Source organism: Cryptomeria japonica, chromosome 5, assembly GCF_030272615.1.
Source record: "Cryptomeria japonica chromosome 5, Sugi_1.0, whole genome shotgun sequence".
Classification (NCBI taxonomy): domain Eukaryota; kingdom Viridiplantae; phylum Streptophyta; class Pinopsida; order Cupressales; family Cupressaceae; genus Cryptomeria; species Cryptomeria japonica.
Window position 1 is genome coordinate 163473608 of NC_081409.1, and position 21490 is coordinate 163495097.

General features: G+C 33.2%; 1 long non-coding RNA gene and 1 pseudogene across 1 annotated transcript; one reads left to right on the forward strand and one right to left on the reverse strand.

The window, feature by feature from the left end:
* The first annotated feature begins 8554 nt into the window (after positions 1-8554).
* On the forward strand, positions 8555-9301 carry LOC131052737 (uncharacterized). The gene is made up of 2 exons (XR_009107500.2): positions 8555-8760; positions 8890-9301. It is a non-coding gene; the product is annotated as an uncharacterized LOC131052737 (long non-coding RNA).
* A 4248-nt stretch (positions 9302-13549) lies between these two features.
* LOC131072685 (uncharacterized) lies at positions 13550-14460 on the reverse strand (annotated as a pseudogene).
* Between the last annotated feature and the right edge of the window lie 7030 nt (positions 14461-21490).

Consider the following 21490-nt stretch of genomic DNA (forward strand, 5'->3'; position numbering starts at 1 on the left):
TATATTTAAAATTATACTTTTTGGAAAGCTTATAATAGGGAATATATACTTACAATATGAAACTTCTAAATGAATTTTTTGACCCCACAAGATATAATGTAAAAGTGGTTTTTTGTCAACATTTTGAGAGGTGCAAAGGAGACTCCATTGTAGATATGACTTAAGAATAGAGAGTTTATATCTAATAGGCTTTGATCAAACAGGCTTTGATATAACCCTCTTCAATTAATTCCTTCAAATGAGCCCTCTAAAGCGTTAAATCATTATATTTAATTAAAAATATGTGATTTCAAGAAAAATTAGGATGTACAAAAATTTGTAACCCATTATTGTGGGATTACCCACATACAAGTGTACTATTAATTACACCAAGTGGAACCAAGATATCCATGCTAAAGGACTCCACATCTAATTATCTAGGTACTCACCCATCATCCATCCTGTCATCCCAAATCAACCACACCAATGCATAAGTTACCATAGAAAAGGCCAACTAAGATATTTGCATCAACATTGAATCAAACCTTGTGGATATAGATAGTCCACATCTGAATTATCCCACTACAACTAAATAGGCGATTATCCTACACAACTGTATAATTCATAGATCCAATGATTGTAATATGCAAACCCACTATCACATCAATTAAATGCAAAATGAGATCTCAAAGATAACAATAATGTTTAGATAATATGACATAAATACCAAATCAAGCACATCTATTCAATTTGTTATTCCTATCCACATAAATCACCATAGTCTAGGAATCTAAAAAGAACCACCACAGGGTCATCTCACAATAATGGTTCCCGCTTTCACCCGTGAAGGAAAAACATGAATGGGGGGAAAAAATGCAAAGGGTGTTCATTCGTACTATGGGTGTTTGAGTGAACTACCCTTTGGGGTTTGAGAAAACCCTGTACTTCGATCATACATGTGTGCTGCCCCCCCCCCCCCCTCCCCCTTCAAGAAAACCCCTTTTTAACCATTTTTTAATCTTTACCAAAATGACCCTAGGGGGGTTCATTCGAAGGGGCATTCATTCAAACCCCCTTTCGATGCTTCTCTCCCCTAAACTCTTCAACTTTCTGCATAACTTTGGCCTTCAAACCTACATTTGAAGGCTCAAATGGAACAATCTTGATAACCCAAAATGTAGGATGGTAGTCCTCAAAGCAAGCTTTCCAATGACTATAATTTTATTATATATTGAGTTTATTATGATCTTTTTTTCCAGATTTTACCAAACATAGGTTTTATACTGAACATGAACTTCTCTATTCAACACATTTGGAAAAATAGTAAACTAATTCAAAAAATTCTGAAAAACATGTATGCCTTGGGAATTAATGTCCCCTTTCTAACCAAAAAAAAATTGAATTTCGATAGATATAGAACAATTTATGTATTCAATCATACACCTATGTCTAAATTATAATTTGTCTGACTTCAATACTTAATAAAATAAAAAATATTCAACATATCATTGTGCAACCAACCACATTCCCTAGGTATTAATGTTATTGTTAACTCCTGAAATTGCACCCTTACCAAGTTGTTGAATTTGGTACTTCAGAGAAACATGGAAACACTCCTAGGTTGTGGGTCACCTGAAAATTGGAGTGAATCTTCGGATGAGGCCGACTCCTAGATTGTTATCACCCTAAAACTATTGACTTATGAGGAAAATGGGAAGAGATGTAACTAAAAAGAGTAAACTTAACAAGTATACTAAAAAAATTGAAACTAACTAGGTGATAGACCAACTAATAACTTATGGCATTCAGGAAAACTATGACACTTGAACACTGAAATGACACTGATAAATTATCTCAACTTATCCTTATCATGCACTTGCATCAATATTTCACAGAAAGGCCTAAATTTATACTCGCTCTATAAAGGAAAAAGAAAATTAAGAGTAAAGAGCTCATAACATTCACTTTAACACAAAGTGCAACATGCACACTACATTATCTCAAGGAGGGTATCAAAACAATGAGTCAAAATTATAAGGAAATAAAGCACTCCACTTACAATTTTACCAATCACAAAAATACACAACTCTGCAAGTAATAAGAAGGTGATGACACTGTCAAAATAGCCTCCAAGGTAGCCTTTGTATATATATCATATAACCTAAGTTACAAGAAATATGCTGGTATGAACAAAGGATTCCCAAAAAAAATCACTAAGTCTCTGCTCTGCATAATCAGGAACTGAATACAATAAGTCAAGAAGATGACTATATGGAGTCACTACAAACTCCCTCCAAATTCCCAAGAAGATAGGAGCCTCAACTGTCTCAACTCGGATGCTCTCAAAAATCCAAAAATATATGACCTATATTCCCTCCAAAATGTTTCCAAATGAGTCAAAAAGTCAAACTTGACTTTATAAAACATAATGACACGCAAACAACCCCTAAATAACTCTAAAAAGCAAACAAAAAACCCATGTATACCCTCCATATGTTGGAAAATGACTCTCAACAAGACCTATATGCTCTCCTTTTGCATTAAATCTTAACAAAATGAGATAAATGCTTATAACAATGCCTATTAACTCATGTTTTGCAATGAATACTTATGCAAAAATAAAAGCCACCTCTCCAAAGTCGAGTATTTATGCAAGTATAATCAATGTTCAAATATGACCAAAGGTATCTATATGTCATGTGCACATTTACAAAGCCCGATATATCATATTCCCTACAAGGTTTTCATCATAAATCACTGGCATAGAAAATGTCTAGCCTTTACATATCGCATTCATGAGGCCACAAGCACATTAGTTTGCAAAAAATATTTTTTAAAACAATGGCAAAAAAAACATTTCATCTATCAGCATAAAATAGGGCTAGACAAAAACCCTAAGCAAAAACATTTGCTTCTTGAAGCTTCTCAAGGAAGCTACAGGGCGACAAGGGTTTTGAAAATAAGCTTATGGGAAGATGTCGCCATGGGTTTCTCTACAAAGAGTCTTCTGAAAAAAAAAATGCAAGATATTTTGATGATTTTGAGTAGATGGGAGCCGCCATGGTAAGGGTTTCTGTCAAGATGCACTTCATCTACTTCTATTTCTGGATGCTTATTGAAAATTCTGACATAGAAAAGCAATGTAAGCTTTCCTCGGTTGCATTTCACCTTGCTGATTTGGGTTTTCTCTCATTCAATAGTTATGCAACAGTCTTTCTTGTCATGAACTGCATATTCTTCTTTTTGTAATGACTATGCTTGAATAGGTTGTCATTAATCTGTAACAGTGTTTGGAAACATCATAGTTATTATGCTTGAATTTGGAAATGCATGTGTGCATCTAATAAAGATTTGACTGATATGAATTCATACTATGGTTTTTGTTCTCTGTTATGGCCTTCAAAACACAATTACTATTATTTTGGGGTTTTCTCATGACTGTGACTCAGTCTCTAATGGATGAATACACAGTTCTATTTGATAGATCTATGTCTTTTATTACCATTGAGCTGCAGCGAACTTCTTTAGTTTGATATCATTATATTCTTGTCTAATGGTTGGGTTTTGTGACTGCATTTCTTCCTCTACACCTATGTGATCATAATTTTTGTCTTTACTACATATTTTTATATTGATTAGCTTCTACAGGAACTCTATATGGTTGAAGGTATTGCTTTAATGATTATTTAAGGTTGCTCTTTGTTCTGTAGCAGCTATAGATTTAGTCTGATTACTGTGTGCCTAGGTTTGGTAAACCTCTTGACTTTGCAATGTGTTGATTATTGATGAAGGTTTTGATCTTCTCATTTACCCTTGTAATGTGTTACTTGGATGAATCATTTAGATGCTTCTACAGGTCTGAATAGCTACTTATCACTGTGTTTAACCTAAAATATGTGTGCAAGATCACTGTCAAATGTCATAGACTGTATATCTCCATTTCTTTTTAATGAGATGCTATTATTTCTAGACCCCTTTGACTGTATCAAAGTGTTGGGATTGTTAAATTTTTCATGAATTCTTATGTGACTGTCGCATTTGCCAAGAATATGTTGATCTCATGGGGTTCCTTCACTCTATAACTGCTACTTTGAAACATGGTTGATTACTGCCAAATTCATTTGATTTTTTATCATCTATTGATTCTGTGTTTTTGAGAATTTAGTCAGGACAATGAATGATAATGATAATTCCTTGTTGCAGTGGCTTTGTGAAGATATAATGCTACTATTGTGGTATTTTGGCCTATAGACACATGGTGTATCTTCATGATTACTATGTGTTGGAATGGTGTATTCACTATCCTAGTGCTTAAGCCTTTTAGAATTCTTAGACTACACAAAATATCACTAGGTTATCTTTATATTATTCTTTGTTTCTTATCCTGTGGCCTCATCCTTGCCTTTGTTCTACCTCACGGGATAAGCCCTTCTTTGCAGGCTTTTTCTTAGCATGAATGCAATTTTACTCATTGGCGTTTATACTGCCATTGAATGGGAAATGCTTTCCTGCCATTTGAATGACAGTATATATGACCATGATTAATGACACATCTCTTGTTAAACAATGGATTATGGTCACCCTATGATTGTGAGACTACAAATATGATCTTGGATGCTTTGATAGATGCTCATTGGGACTTTAATTCATGCAATATATCGGTATGGCCATACTAAGCAAGGCATTTTGGAACCCATCGACGTAGCCATCAACAATCGACTAAACATCATTTTCCAAACTTGATAGAGAAAAATATCCCAATGACACTTTATCAGGATAACTATCTCGATGACAATAAAATGTCAACTTGAACAACTGAATCAATATTTCCTTATCAATTAGTCACAGTGATTTGCTATCTCCCTATTTCCATGATACTCTGCCATTGCACTTTTTCACATTTGTTATGTCGGCATGTTGGGCTCAACCCTTGTGGGAGCCACATTTTATCCCACATGCTAAAAATTAAAAGACTCACCTATATCTGCACATATAACACACATATTGTTAGAAATCAAATGCCTATCTTGGGTCTACATGATGATCTGATGGCTTATTGCACACCTAAGATGTGCATTTCTCTTTGAATTCTTATAGAGTTAAATTTATGCATGAATGGGTATAGTGTACATATGATGCTAGAGGCCTTTCATGGCTTATAAATTTCATAGTTATAACATCATTTATCACTTGGATGCAGGTGTTAGGGCAATAGCTAAAGGAAGACACAGAATAGGAAAACCTTCCAGACTACCAGTCATTCAAACAATGACTGGTCCCTATCTTCCTATGCACATTTGTTTTCTAATATACTTATGCATGTATAGATTTTCCTTTATTAGCATTGAACAAGTATTGGCTAGTCTCATGACTTGTGTGAGAACAAATGTACATATTTTCAATAAAGATTACTCTTTTAGAAAAGATTTTATCAAATTTATTTCATGTCTCATGTATGTGTATAAATAAAGTATTGAAATATTTTATGAATTCATTCATGCATATGAATGTAATATGGTAATGATTTGCAAATGCATCTTTCTTTTACTTTAGTTAGCTCCTAGGACAAAATAGTCAACCAAAATGAACTATGAGTAAAATTTTGGTAGCAATTACAAACCTAAATTCAAAAGAACTGAGTTTTTATCATTTATAGAAAAAGAGTTAGAACTGAGTTTTTATCATTTATAGAAAAAGAGTTATGTTGTTTCTTGTTAAAAACTACCTTTCAAAGGAGATGGAAAAATTAATACAAATTGATAAAAAAAAAATTAAAAAATATATATATATATTTACAATCTATAGTCAAGGTTTTAAAAATTACTAGATTTCATCATCTCCAAATTCTTAATGGTTTAAAAGTTATAGGTGTCTAAAAGTGAAGATTTTCTGCAAAATGTTCATTAAGTGATAAAGTTGGCCAAAAAAGTACAACGCACTATTGTGGGATCACCCTGGTGTAGAAATGTCGAATGACTAATCATGTATCAGCATGCCTATGCAAACAAAGTATCATACCTCCTCTCACCATGCACAAAGCATGCATATAAAAGTGAAAATATCTTATCGAGTAAAACCACAAAGGAACCAAGCTTTAGTACATCCATAAAACTGCAAGTTTTTCTAAACCATAAGTAAAAAGCACCATAATGGTTAAACCAAAATAATAGATTATCACAAATGAAGCATCGCCATAGATTTTTATAGTAAATCTATTAAAAGCTTAGATCCAAGAAACATGAATCTAAACCATCCAAGTACAAACATCCATAAGGTAAAGCAATTTAGTAACTTTGAGTCCATTTGTAGGCCAAATCCAAAACCACCATCAATAAATGCATCTGAGGGAGACAAGGTATTTTGTAAGCTTCCATATCATCAGATGATCAACTCTATAGCCTCCATATATTTGGGGTAACAAAAACAACAACTTCCAATAAAGTAAGAACCCAATATGAGTACATCATTCCACGGTTGAAATAACCCAAGCTTCTCTATATCACGAGGGAGACTCTCATAGACAACCAATATGAAAACTTTGTTGCATGCGTTCACAAAGTGTGAAAAACAAGCCTGACACTTCAAAAATTATTTTGTTGTCAAATAGAGCTCTAGATCAGTATCATGTCAACGTATCCAACTCAATTTTCTCTATCTTCACCATCCTCCAGAATGTGTGCTACCTCTTGAAACCTAAAACAACTGCAATACTTTCACTCACTAAAGGATCAATCTTTAGCCAATTCCTTCAAATTTCCTCAAGCCTACCAGGCTAAGAAATATTACCAAAGGGAATACCCAGAACTTGAAACACCAGTAAACCTTACATGCATTGACATGTAAGAACATGAAAAAAATATACAAGTTCATGCAAGTACATTGAACACAAATAATATGCAAGCATCTAACAAATATTTAAATGTATCTCTAATACCAAATGAAAGGAAATTGGGTATCCTAAAAAATCCATCTTAGATTAGGATGCATGTCCAATATCAACTACAAACACATGCTAAAATTCCATAAAGAAAAATGAGACGTAGTAAATTTCCTACAATTAAGACTATTGTCATGAAGGATTGTGCCTGATGTGCTAAGTGTAAAACCCAACAATCCTATGAAACATGGGAATAATTTCAGGCTTGTTGGTTGCCTATCTTGAAAGTAGACCTCTGGAGATCAGGTTGGCTTCTTGTCTTGATGAATCTCCTACAACTTTATTTTTGTGAGAAATGGGTTAAAAGGCTTGCATGGGAAAATAAAACTTTTCCTAATGGAGGTGATACACCGAGATTATGGATTTTTAACCTATTTCACTAAAAATATGATAGTTGCAATAAATAATGAAAACGCTTCAAAAATCAACTAGATCACCAAATTCACAAATATTTTGTGAAAAGGTTCGAAGTTATCCAACTTATGCATGTAGGAAAAGTAATTTTTCACTACATGCAAAGAATTGGAAACCAAGTGAACATAACCCACAACTTGAATTCACTGTGAAATTATCCTTCTTCTACAAAACAAAAACAAGATAGAGTAAAGGATTGCAAGAATCGCAATAACTCTATCAAATCACTCACCTCACAATGAAAAAATCAAGAAATATTGATAAGGAAACTAAGTCTGTATTGCAAACTAAATAAAATAACTTATTACAATAACTGAAAAAAGTGATATGTGCTGAGATACAATGCATTTTTGCTAAAATGTGTAAGCAAAAAAGAAAGAACCAGAGGGGGAAAAGAAGAGAAGAAGAGAATATATAGATCTCAAGCTCCTAAACATAGTGAGATAAACATAGCATGAAGAACATCTCCTTCAAAAACCCTAATATTGAAAACTACATGAGAAAAAGCCTTGGGGCGGATTTACCCAAAATAGCCTAAAAAATTCATGTGTAACCCTACTAAATATAGCCTCTGCTACCAAAAATAGGTCCCCAATTTAAAGTGCATGAAAAATACTCCCTCCACTGAAAATAGAACTATTGCAACTGCTAAGAATAGCTCTGAAAAAGCATACTACCTTTGAAAAATGTTTGCATGGAACCCTGAGCTAAATATAGCATTGAGAAAAAGAAAACCCTTTCTACTAGAATTTTGCATGTCATATGTGTTGCATGTTGCCCAATATAGCCTCTGAAAAGAAAAAGCACCTCCCCCTTTGAAAGTCTGCATGAAGGTATTTCGTTTGCTTTTATCCTTAAAATATTTTTATTCTAACACTTAATTAAAACAACTCGTTTCAATTAAATGCTAAAATAAAAATATTCACTTCTCTTTTCTTTTATGATAATTTTATTTTAATATTTATTGAAATAATGTACTTAAATTAATTTCAATAAATAATACAATAAAGTATTATATCTCAAAACCTTCTGTTTATAATATAACATAATTTAATTAAGGCTTTTTAAATTAAAAAAAAACATTTAATTAAGATATTATGTTATAAAATAAAAGAAAACTAAACAGGTTTTTAAAAATATTTATGGCCTTTATAGCCTAGGTCAAAGACTATAAGTCTTGACCACGACCTTCACAATAACTGCATGTTTTTCTTTGTAAGAAAATAAATAAAAACAAAAGCCCACTGGAGAAAATCTAGGGTATGCAGAGAACAAAAAATCTGAACCCTAAAAGATATGCATCATTTTCTTTTGCATCTCTTTTGTTTCATCAAGAAGGTATTCCCTCCTTGTCCGCCATGCACGTTGTGCTTGACTCGAGCTAAAGATGAACAGGGTGTTGACTGATTTTGCATGGCTTAAAGTTAATGGTGAGGGATTAATTCCTTCTCTTTGTCATTATATCTCTTTTGGAAAGAAAAAAGAAGTGTCGATTCTTTCTTTTGAACATGCATATACCTACGATTTTTTCTGAAAATGATTATCCTTTGTATATGCAGTGTAGCCATAGTATTTCTTAAAACCATGCATGAAGAGGACTTTATAAAACTGTAGCATCAGTTTCCATGGTGATTTGAGGGTTTACTTTCTATTGATTCATACATTCATTCTTCATGTGATTTATTATCTTGATTTCTCTGTATTATTTTGTTTTGGGATTATTTTGTTTTTGCCAAAACCTAACATTATCTTGCACTTATAATGTGTGGGTTTATAAATATAGAACTGTGCAAGATAATGTTAGGGTTTGGAGGAAAATATGGTGCGGCTCTTTAAGGACCTTAGACTTGTGTGACACTGATTTCAATGTGAATGCATCTTTGCTCACTATTTTCTCTGCTATGTATTCTTATTGACAGTAATGGTCTATAAATACTTTCCTCTCTTTTCAAACTATGAGGGTTATCCTTATATATTTGTAAAGATACCTGCTTTGGTTGTACCGCTGTGTATTCATAGGACGGTTGTAGCTTTTCCGATTTGAAGACACTTGATATGATGACCTTGACTACACACTATTTTTGTTGACTTCTCATCACTGTCATATTTCTTCTTTAATTCTCTTTGGTCTTAGCAACTGAGTCTTGGATTTGACAGTGTGCTTAAAAAGTCACTGAGTTTCCCTTTTTTGATTTTTTTTGTATTTCTCTGTGTTCATTAACGAAGTTTTGCTTTCATCTTTGCTTTTATTTAGGGTTTTGAGTTTACCCCTCACATTTTCATGTATAAAAGAAAACTTTGGTATCTTTATTTTCCCTTGTTTGGGAAGCTTTGAACTATGCCAGGATAATGTATTTTGATCTCCCTTGACATAGACTCATAACCTCTTATTTTTGTATTCATTTCATTGTTGCCTTGACATACTCAGGGACTGTCAATACTCATATCTTTACATTTTAAAGGTTATAGAAAATTTTGAGTATGAACTTTTGTATATTTCTTTATAAGTTATAACCATATTGAGTTGAATCATTAAAAAAAATTGTTTTGTCATAACTTGGTGTGTCATTTTTTATTGTATACTCAATGTTACTTGAATGCCCTAAGCTCATTATTGTGTGTTGACATATATTATATTGTATTCATTTTTGGGGTATTGGTTTATGTATGCATTTATTTGACATTGTGATTTTCCTTCATTGGTATTTCTCTGATTGCAACTATGGATTTGTGGTTGCTCTCATACGACCATATTCAAAAGTTCTAAGCATTATCTCTTAGCTATGATCTTGATCTAAAATTCTTATTGGTTTATTAATATGACTATCACCGATTCTTTATTCTTTGAAATTGACAAATATTGCTCTATGTTGGACTATCCTTATATTGCAGCAGACATATTTTGGAAACTATGAAGTATAAGGCTTTAGTGATGAGGCCTACTTCATATTTTTGGTTTATGTCTTGAAAGCTAAGATCCAACACTCTCTCCATGATATTGACCTTCACTTTCGTTATCTTCAAATTCTTAGAGTAGGTTATTCATTATGCTTGATTCGTAATTCTGACTGTTTGTAGTGACATTATTGTCGTTGAATATTGTCTCTTCCCTTCAAAAGCATTAAGAGATTGTTCTTTACTCCATGACAATTAAGTAATTGTACTATTCCTACACTCAATATCAATTCATTGTTCTAAACATCGGTATTGGTTGTGATTGATCTATTCTTTTATGGCACTTCAAGGTCATGCTCTATCTTTGATGTATACAATGCTCTTTTGCTTGGATTTTGTGGCACTTCTCTTTAGACTTTATTGTTCAGCATTGTTAATGATAGCACTATCATTACTTATTCAATATGCTATGTGGCTTGAAATGCATCTGTGACAGTTATGGTTTAGGGAGGACTGTGATGTTTCATATCCTTGATTGAAACAAAAATAACTTTCTCCATAAGCACGTGAGCTTGTTGTTTCTATGGATATTGATTTGGACTGCTATTGACCATGATTCATGGAACTTATTACCATGCTTGATCCCATATTTATCACTACTATGAGCTGACATAAGTTGAAGCATATTAGTGTTTTGTGTATTGTTTTGCCTGTGAGAGTGCTTCAAGGACTCATGGCTTCAACTTTTTAAAAAATTTCTATGTCTTATTGATATTATGACTGCAAACCAAGGTTGTTCATGAGTTTCTTATTGTCTTTAATGGCTGCAAATACAGGGCAATTTATCATATTTAAACAATAATATGTTTGTGTTGATTTTCTTGAATTCTCCATTTTCCTTCAGAACAAGACACTATCATCTATCTATCTTTGTCTTTTTTTTTAAGTTTCTCATTTCCTTGATGCTTCATACTACTAAAAAATGGCCTTAATATCTATTATTTTCATAGTCTTGTGCAACTCTGTGATGATGTCTCCTTGGAAAACTTGTTCACTGTGATTGTGTCCTTATTCAAGAATATTGTTCTTTGTATGACAGTTTCAAATAAAACTTTGAGTTGCTTCTAATGAACAAACTTTACAGTTTAAACTCTATTATACTTCATGTGGTTATTTTATCATTGTATTTTCATGATTGTTGATGAGTTCTTATAGAGTAATGACTATCATACCCCTGCTCTTTCTTGTAACATAGTTACTACTCTTACTTTACACTGTCATATGATTATAATGACTGTACTTATGATGCTATATTCACTTTTACCTTTGTTGTTGTGTACCACTACTTTCTTATCTTTCTAAATGTTGCATATGTCACAAGTGGCTTGACAAGTCATTACCGTGCAACTCCAAGAAGTTTTCACACACTTCTTTCTCTAAAAGAGAACCCAAGTGACAAGTGGCACTATCACATGCTCTCCACACTATGCTTGCAAGAATGACTTCCCTAACGAGTCCCACAAAGTGATATGGCTTCTTATTACAGTTAACACTTAGGATATTATTAAATATCCAAGTATGTGAATTAAAAATTGTTAATTTCCAAAGCTTACACTTAAGAAGTAGTCTGGAAGTTTCAAAGGTGTGGTATTGTGACCAATGAAATGAATTTTGGTATTTTAGAAGCTAGTTGTTTGTAGGTTAAATTGGGGATGAAAAGGGAAAGAGATATACTAGAAAAAAAAAAGTAAAATACAAATCTATTCTTAGGTGAAGCACCAAAATCTTAAGGATGTTCAATTTCAACATTGCATAATGTAACCTAAATTCATAAAATATTCATAAAAACTTCAAAGAGAAAATGCAAGATTCAATACTCTCGAAAATAACATAACCACGAAACTAATGATCACATAAGCAATATCAGAAATAATAAAAAGAAATGATTCCACAATAGTGAAAATACAACACTGCATCCTCTTCATTTTGGGGGGGATAAGACATTAGAAGGGTCACTCAAACAATCTAAAATATTTAGAATCCTTCCTCTGACAAGCACCTATTAAGGTTCAATGGAAATATAAGTAGTCCTACTATAACTATTAACTATAAACCCTTAGAAATCGCAAGTATATAGTACAACCATTATAAATTTGTGAATCCCTTTGCAATTGAATACATAAAATATATAAACTATCTAGTTATTGCCCGATAGGTATCCCTAAGTAATAGAACCTTCAGCATGAATTCTCATAATGATGGTAGACTAATGGACTCGCAATTAAATTTTTAATTATGGCATGCATTGGATGAGGGTTGTTGTAATAGAAACAATGCATAGTAAAATCACAACCACTATTTTTTTCACTAGGGTATCTAAAGACATGCATCCCTTTTCTCTCCTCCTTGTAGAAACTTAGCTTGTTAGTCCCACCAGTGGGCCCCCTCTTTCTTTTTTAACCAAACAAGTACGATTGTGCCAAATGGCACATTGAGGGACTGGCACTGCTCAAAAAGACTTTTATTTCATTCTATGGCACGTTTTCTTACAATGCCAATTTTGTTTCTACCAATGCCTCTTAGGTACAACCTAAAAATTAATTGTGACATCCTTTACAACCTAAGGGAGATAATGTTTTTCTCATATTAATTAATTGTTTTCATGGGTAAGTGTTTTGTACATAGTCTTATGTGTTATGAATACATCATCAATGTCATAGGACACTTGGTTTAATTGCAAAGTCTATGTTCTAAGCATCTAGATGGTGTTGAGTTCAAATCTTCTACAACATACATACATATATATATATAAAATGAGGACACCATGAGATTGTATGAAAAATAAATGTAATTAGAAGCCTTTAAACACAATGGTAGAGTAATAAGTTGTGTAAATCATACCTAGACCTTGGTTGACAAGGAATATATAGGAATTGATCATAATTTGAATATAAACTTCACGAATCTAAGGACCATGTCAAACGCATGACTCCACATCAAGAAAAATGATCCAAAACATTAAAAAATTTAACTAATAATACATGTGATTGAATGTATGATGATTTCTTAAATGGTGAGGCATTGTAAATTTTGTTTTTCCAATCCTCAAACAGGGTGTACATATATATACTTCATCTCTCCCAGTGATAATAACTAACAATGTAGCGGTCAATAGTCCTCTCAATTTCTCATAAAACTTCCTGTTATTATAATTACATGAGTATAGTATAATTAATTCATGGTCGTGTACTCTGGAATCAAATGTTTATAATTCTATGTGAATATAGATTAATTAAATCATGGTCGCACTCTAGACATCAACAGTCTGTAAATTAGAAGTAGATCCAATTTGAAATTTTAATTATTACTAGACGGAACCCCTTTGCCTTTTTTGCAGGGCCGAAGTTAAAGTTCCCATTTGGAGATCAGTTTATTATTATATAGATCTAGGTATAATACATCATAAAAGTAGAGAAACTTATTGCTTAACTGGAAGCAGCATACTTAGCCTTGTAGTCACTCCAAAGCTGACCAACGGATTTGCCAGTGAGGTCATTAAAGAAGCCCAAGTCCCATCCGGAAGCCATTTTTTGCATTTATGTTGGCAACAAATTCAGAGCTAATACTGTCACAATACTGTAAGAAAAGGGCAGTAACATCATAACCCTGGTCCCATTTGTTTCCACTGCCAGGCTTAACCCAGTGGGAAGGAGCCAACCCTGCAGTGAGGCGCACATAGTCTGCAATGCCTTCAATGAGCCCACTGGGGGCTTTTCCCTGGCCGTTCCATTGCCACACATGTGTCATTTCGTGGTACAAAACTCCTCTAATTTCTGCCTTCACGTCCCCTCCGTAGTTGCCCACATAATCTGCACTCAGGTGAATTTCGTCAGCACTTGTATATGCAACGCCGTCCATGCTTTCGACGATGAGAGTAACCTTGTCCACAGTCTTCCTATCTGCAGCCGATTGCTGGTGAAAGGTGTTCCAAATAAATTTAGTGGACGAGTCCATAATTTCAAAAGCTCCGCTCTAGCCAATCTCTTCATCGAATCTGTTGCCACCGGAGGTTCCTTGTGCATGATTAGAAAATACGAAAACCAGCGCTTCACTTGTTTGGACCGTTAATACCGTCAGGGCTACCAAACCCAGCACTATAGAAGAGCCAGCAGCCATTTTTGCGCTAAGAATTTCCAACACAACAAAAAATTGCTCGCACGGTAAACAAACAATTGTTAAGCTTAACTTTGTTATGGAAAATGAATGGTGTGGTGGGTATTATATACTGAGGGTGCATGCCGCGTGAGTTTTAGGATTGAATCAGAGCATTCCGTCCAACTTAGCAGGTATTAAGCCCAGTCAATTGCGCGTTTCGTACACATGAATTCATTTTATTTTATTTCTGTTAAAATCTTTGAGCTGGCTATATTTTCTTAAGATTAAACTAAATAAGCGTAATTTCATTGATAGAGAAGGAAGAGTGTGAGTGCTTACAAACTTCATCTTCGTTCGAAATAGCTGCTGACTCGGTCGCTTTTGAGTGAGTACAATCAGCCGAAATGGGTTGCTAACTCATTTATTAATGAGATTATGTTTTTTTTTGGAAGGTAGTAAGCATTCTGCGGTTCCACCTCATTCTCTATGTATTAAAAAATATTGAGTGGAATTTTAATTAATTACTTTAATTAATTGGAAATATCCCACTACTTGCCCACCTCATATGTGTATTTCTAAATATCCTAATATTTAGAAATATCTTAATATTTAGAAATAAATTCTTTTATTCTTTCCAACCTCCTTTCCATTCCATATGTGTATTCCTAAATATCCTAATATTTGGAAATAAGTCCTTTTATTCTTTCCAACCTCCTTTCCACCCCATATGTGTGTATTCCTAAATTTCATGGAAATGTCATGGAATTAATTAATTAAATTAATTCTATTTCCTCACATGTCTCCTAACTTTAACCCTCGTCTAATTCTTCCTCTAACTTAACTCATTAATTAACTAGCATTGGGTTTTAGTCAGTCATGGAAATATCATGCAATTAATTATATTTCCTCACATGTCTCCTAACTTTAACCCTCATCTAATTATTCCTCTAACTTAACTCATTAATTAACCTAGAGTTTTAGTCATCCTTTTATTATTTCTTCCAACTTCTTTCCCACTTCATATGTATGCACATTCCCAAAATATCTCAAATTTCCTAAAATTTGGGGAAAATGTTGTTAAATTTTGGGAATTTTCCTAAAATTTGGAAAAATATCCCAAATTTCTTCAAACATGGGAATATCATGGGTTTTTTAATCTCTTTTTGAATAGAACCTTACAATTTGGGTGTCCCATTCCCAAATGGACATGTGTCCTCAAGGACATATGTCATTCCTTTGACTTGTGTTATTCTCATGCCTCTCCATCTCTCATTCAAACCTATTTAAACCCCCCATTTTGCTTCACATTTCATCCAATTTCACATTCTCATACCCTTATAATTTCATTTTAGCTATCCACTTTCACATTCTCATATCCTTATAATGCCATTTTAGTTATCCACTTTCACATTCTTATACTGTTATAATGTCATTTTAGCTATCCACTTTTTCATTCTCATACCGTTATAATGCAATTTTAGCTATCCACTTTCATTTTCATAATCCCATAATGTAGAAATGCTCACTCATCTTTTTTGCATAATCACATCCATTTAGCTTAGCATTTTGTATCACATCTTACTTATTTTTCATCTTTGCATTCACTTTCATGGAGCACAAGCGAGTATCTACCATATAGCAAGCACGCATCAAATCAAGGGACAATCAAATCGAAGGAGAAATATGGAGTTTAATTTTTAATTACTTTTTATCTTATTTATTTAATTTTCTTTCTTCTTCAGCGTCCTATTCTTGAGTGTGGTTGAAATATGTGTCTATTAATTGTTTAGTTTATCCTTTCAATAGCATACATTCACATTTTTCTGCATACACACCTACATTGCCTTATCATTCTTCTAGAGCTACCTATTATATTGGAGGCATCTATCTTTTCATTTTCACCATTGTGCTTCTATTACCTTATCATGAGTTGTCATATTACATTGGATGGCATTGTACCTTCCCCATATCATCTCCTGCTTACATGCCTAATTATATTCCTAGAGCTTCCTTTATCATATTAAGGGCATAATGTCTTCCACTATCCTATTATGTGTGTGTTCATGCATTATTATTTACTAAGAGCTACATTGTGAAAACCATACATCCCCATACAATTTATATTATACCCCTGGTGCCATTTTCACCTTACCTTTCACTCATGCTAATAGAAAAGTACTACAAGTCGATGTTTATCTCCAATCTATATTCTCTTACACTTGTCATCACATTTGTCATACTTGTTTATTACAAGAGATATTCATGACATCTTACATGATTTATATGTTTAGTTTTTAGTCTACATTAACCTTCCATGTACTATTTTTCCTCTCTTATAATTGTGTCCATTCAATAAATTCAACTAATTGAAAGTGTGCATACCCTATCATTAACACTCCTTTGTTTAACTTACAAATAATTACAATTACTAATATAAAGATTCACTATCATATACAAATGGAACTCGATTATATGGTATAGCAGTGCCCAATATATCCTATTTTCATATGCCTCAAAAATTATTGTTGTAACATGCTTAATCTATAGCAAGAAAAGAAGGTAAACTAAGATTTAAATCTTTTACAAATGGCATATCATATTACTGAAAAAAAATTTAAATAAGTTAAAGAAACTTATGTTTTCTATAAGAATGAATCAAGTACTAACCAATAATGAATACATATGAATATAAGAAGATCAAAGATCTATCACTAAAATATTAGTACAACATTAAATAAAGTACAAGAGGAGTTTAGGGTCTACTATATTCAGATTCCATTTTGAATTTTTAGAAACCATGGTAAACTAGCCAAAGGCAAATTATCATCGAGCAGCTATACCTCCAACCACAAACCTAGCAACCCCCTACACATCTTCCTACTAGAAAAGATCATACGCTTTACGAGCGTGTAACAGATGTTAGCTCTGATGCCATCTAAGCCAGATGTTTTGACCCTACATGACTCTAGTCTGTCACACACTATAGGTACCTCCAAACTAGCATGACCTCTAACTAGTTAGTGCATATGAACCATTTGAACTCACAAACATTTGTGTATCTCAACACCACCTTGGCCAAGCTTTCCTAGTTGCAAGCATGAATGAACGTGCAGTCAATATTCGCCACCCTACTCAGCTAGAACATCAATCCAGGGTTCTGTCATCCTAACAAACTAGGTTGTATTACATTCTAATTGCATACTAACAAGGGTATAAAGATACACTTGTCTTTATATTTTAAATTAACTCTCTAGATCAATCTTGATACAATTTGTTATTGTCTTAAAAAACAAAAACTACTTCCATTCATACTTTGGTCATTTGGTTCTTGTTTAAGTTATTAGTTGCAAGAGACTTATAGATACTAACGCGTGCACATGTGCTTCCATCCTTTCACTCTTATGTCCACGTGCATGTGCCTACAACTCAATAGTTCTATATTACATTTCACTTCATGTAGTCAATTTAATTCAGTCTTAGAGTTTAAAAATTCATGATAACGTTTTTCTTAACTAAGTTTTTATATAGAAAGCTTACTTGTAATAATGGTCCTTGACCTCATATCATTAGTGTATGAGAATTTTCTATGCAAACTAGAGATGATAATACATACCATCTCTTTCTTCTATATTTATTCCAAGAGCAATAAATTTAACAATGTTCAAATATTTTAGCTTCTTTCTATTCGTGCTGGTAATTACAAGAATAATGTTCATTTTCAGCTACTAGTTAATCTCAACTTGTTTCAAATTGTTAAATGTTATAGCTCAAATAGATTATTTTATGATTTTTTTTTTCAATTTATTTCCTATGGCGGTTTGAAGTGTATATTAGCCGCTTGTATTCTACAGGTTGAAGTATTGGGGTTTCCTTGACCCTATTCCATGTAGAATGGTTCATGTTTCAATTTTTATGAAATTAAATTAATTTTCTCCATAATAGAGACACAAGCAAGAACAAATCAATATTACGTTAACCTTGGAAAGGTACAGCAAGGCCACGTTTTTTTCTCTATTTATTTCTTATTTTAATAGATAAAATAAGCTACAAGATTAAACTATATCAACCTCTAATCTCAATTCATGAAAGTATATTATTAAAAAAAAAAATAAGCATTCAACGTGTGCACCTTTCATGATTTCAAAATATATAAATTGTGTCTCATTACCAAACCTGGCTACAGGCCCATTAACTTATGTGGTTTGCGACTGAAAACTCCTTGCAAAACTTTCGAACTGAGTTTCCTATCTCTTACAATAGCAAATTAACTATTCTAAGCTTGAGTGAGAAGATAAAAAAGAGTTAATGTGAAAACAATAATATTTCCACAATTCTTTTCTCTATATATATTTGTACAAACTTCAAAATCTCTCTTCTTCTCTTTTTAATTTCAAAAAATGGTTTAATGCATTTCTGGCCGCTGGGATTGTTTTCATTATGGGTTAATTTATTTTCCATTTCATTTAAATAAGTTTCATATAACAATGCATATCATTTACTATCCACCACAATAGATAGATTATCATATCTATCTCCCACAATATTGTTAAGTGGTTGTTTGATACATAAACATGGTGCCACCTAAGCATGAGACATTCATACTTATATTAATGTGGCTATTATGGTAACTTATATATATCATGATTAAAAGTATGCTTTCAAATTGATTCATTAAGCATAATAAAAGTGATACATACTGATTGAGAATTTATATAATTACATAGTATATATTGTAGCGTCATAAATTATACTCGATTACAATTTTGTCCTCACTTAGGCTTCACACTGGCATCTAGCTTTTGATGCCTGGTTGCAATGTTGATTCTGCTAACATCATATTGCAATCTTACATTTTCATCACCTGTCCATTTCCCTCCCCATTCTGGAGTCCTAATTTTTAGGACAAGAGTTTCCCATGCCCTAGTCCTAAATCAAGACCAGGGTATACCACACCTCGGTCCTCCTAATCAATTCCTGAATTGGGGCCTCACAACGATCATTTCACTTGAGTGCAAAATTTGATCCCGTGTCGGCCTATTCCAGAAATTCAATTTGTTTTCAGGTAGACAAGTATAAAGGAGGTCTACCCCTCTCATTTGAGACCTAACATTTTTCAAGAGGAAAAATTATAATCCTAGTTCAATTCAAGTGAGAAAGCAATCAATTAGTCATCAAGAATTATAGCAGTTTTGAAGTCAAGTGAATCAAGTATTGAAGATGGCATTCATGATCAATTTTTTATGAAGACATTCTACATGAAACCCTCAAAATTTTATGTGAAGGTCAAACAAAACTTCTTCAACATATACATTATTATTTCAAGCATTTAATCATTTCCCTCAAAAGGAATGTATTTTATTGCAATCTTTCATTTCATTTATCAATTCAATTTCACGGTTAATTCCAACATTGAGGTTTGACCTAAGGAAAAACCCTATTCCCAATATATTTTCCCCTCTTTTTGTGTGTAGTAAATAGGTGTAAGAGATGTACTCAGGAAATCCAGTAGAGTCGATTGTGACAAACAGGTTCATCTTTTAACAGTAGAAAATTTGGACTAGGGCGGATCTGTGCTACCTGGACCTGAAAAATTAGGTTAAACTTTTGAGAACATATTCTAAACATCTTATTTTTTGCCTATCTTAGTTGGTGGCTCTTTAGAACATATGTAGCTTGCTGTTTTTATCAATTTACTTCAATTATTCATGGTTTTGCCCTAATTTCACACTTACATTTCAAATTCAACTAAGAAAGAGGATAACCAATTCTAACTGTTGAATCCAATCAGTATTTCAAACCTTTCCCCATTGGGATTGAGCCTAGATCTATTGGACTCAATCCTCTTTCAATGTACGTTGTGATTATTGGGTTTGCTGGCATTTTTAATGATTATGTTGTGATTGTCATTGATGGACACACACTTGCTGTGAGATCACTTTTATATGCATGAGTTATGCTCAACCGGCAATTGTTCCCAACCAGTATGATGCATTATAGTCTTTAGACTATTGGTGTTTTGCAGAATGTGTTCATCGTTCTGAAGTAGTAAGAAGACCCCAAGCGGTTCAAGGATCTCAAGCAGCACGAGGGATCAAAGCGGCAAAACACATATTTCCCAGTCTTCATTTTTGTCAAACCGGCAACTAGTATTTTGTTTAAACCGGTAATACTCTGTGATGAGTTACCAATCAACATTTTGTGATGAGTTACCATCCACTGATTGTTTGGCGGTGCTGACACTTTAACGGTGCTTTTTGTGTCGTGTTACCAAGTATGTCTAGATGCATTGAACCTAGGAAATTGTATTGTAATCTTATTGGACCGACATGAAATCAGATTCCTTTATAAGGACATCATGTCTAGGGTTTTAAACAGTTGTTGGGGTTTAAGGTGGTTGATGAGTTTCTGTAAGTACGATCTTAACTGAGAAGATCAAGTTTTGTGAGTTGTAACAGAGTGAGAGTTACTGAAGATTGAAGTAATGCTAAAATGCATTAGCTATGAGCCATAGTGGATCTAATCAAGCAACCTGTGCCATTTGCTAGATCATTCACTTATTGATTACTCACATCTTTGACAAGTTTGAAGCCCTTAACCGGGTAGGCTCAGAGAAGCCTTTATAAAATCCTCTAACAAGGTGGTTCATATCTGTGGATCTAAAATCCTCTAGCAAGGTAGTCTTTAATCAAACTTGTCTCCTAACAGAGATTGAGATTCCTAACAGGATCTGTTCTAGTAAAGAATATTGTATGACCTTAACCGATCTAGTTTCTATTCTGCAGATAGTTACTTGTGAGTTTCATCTCACCGTGGTTTTTCCCATTCAGGTTTCCACGTCAATTATCTTGTGTTATGGTGTTATTGCTCCTGTGGGTGAATGTCTTATTTTCTATTTGGTTTGCATGTGTGTTAACCATTTTGTCTGTTAAATTGTTTTACCGGTTTATCACTAGACTGTTTAAGTGTTTAAATACAGTGTTTTTCGGTATACTAATTCACCCCCCCCCCCCCCCCTCTTAGTATTCATCGGGGTTATTTAGTGGATTTACTTAGTGAAATCCTAATTCCTAATTTTCACCATATTACATTTTGGTGAACCCAACATCCTTC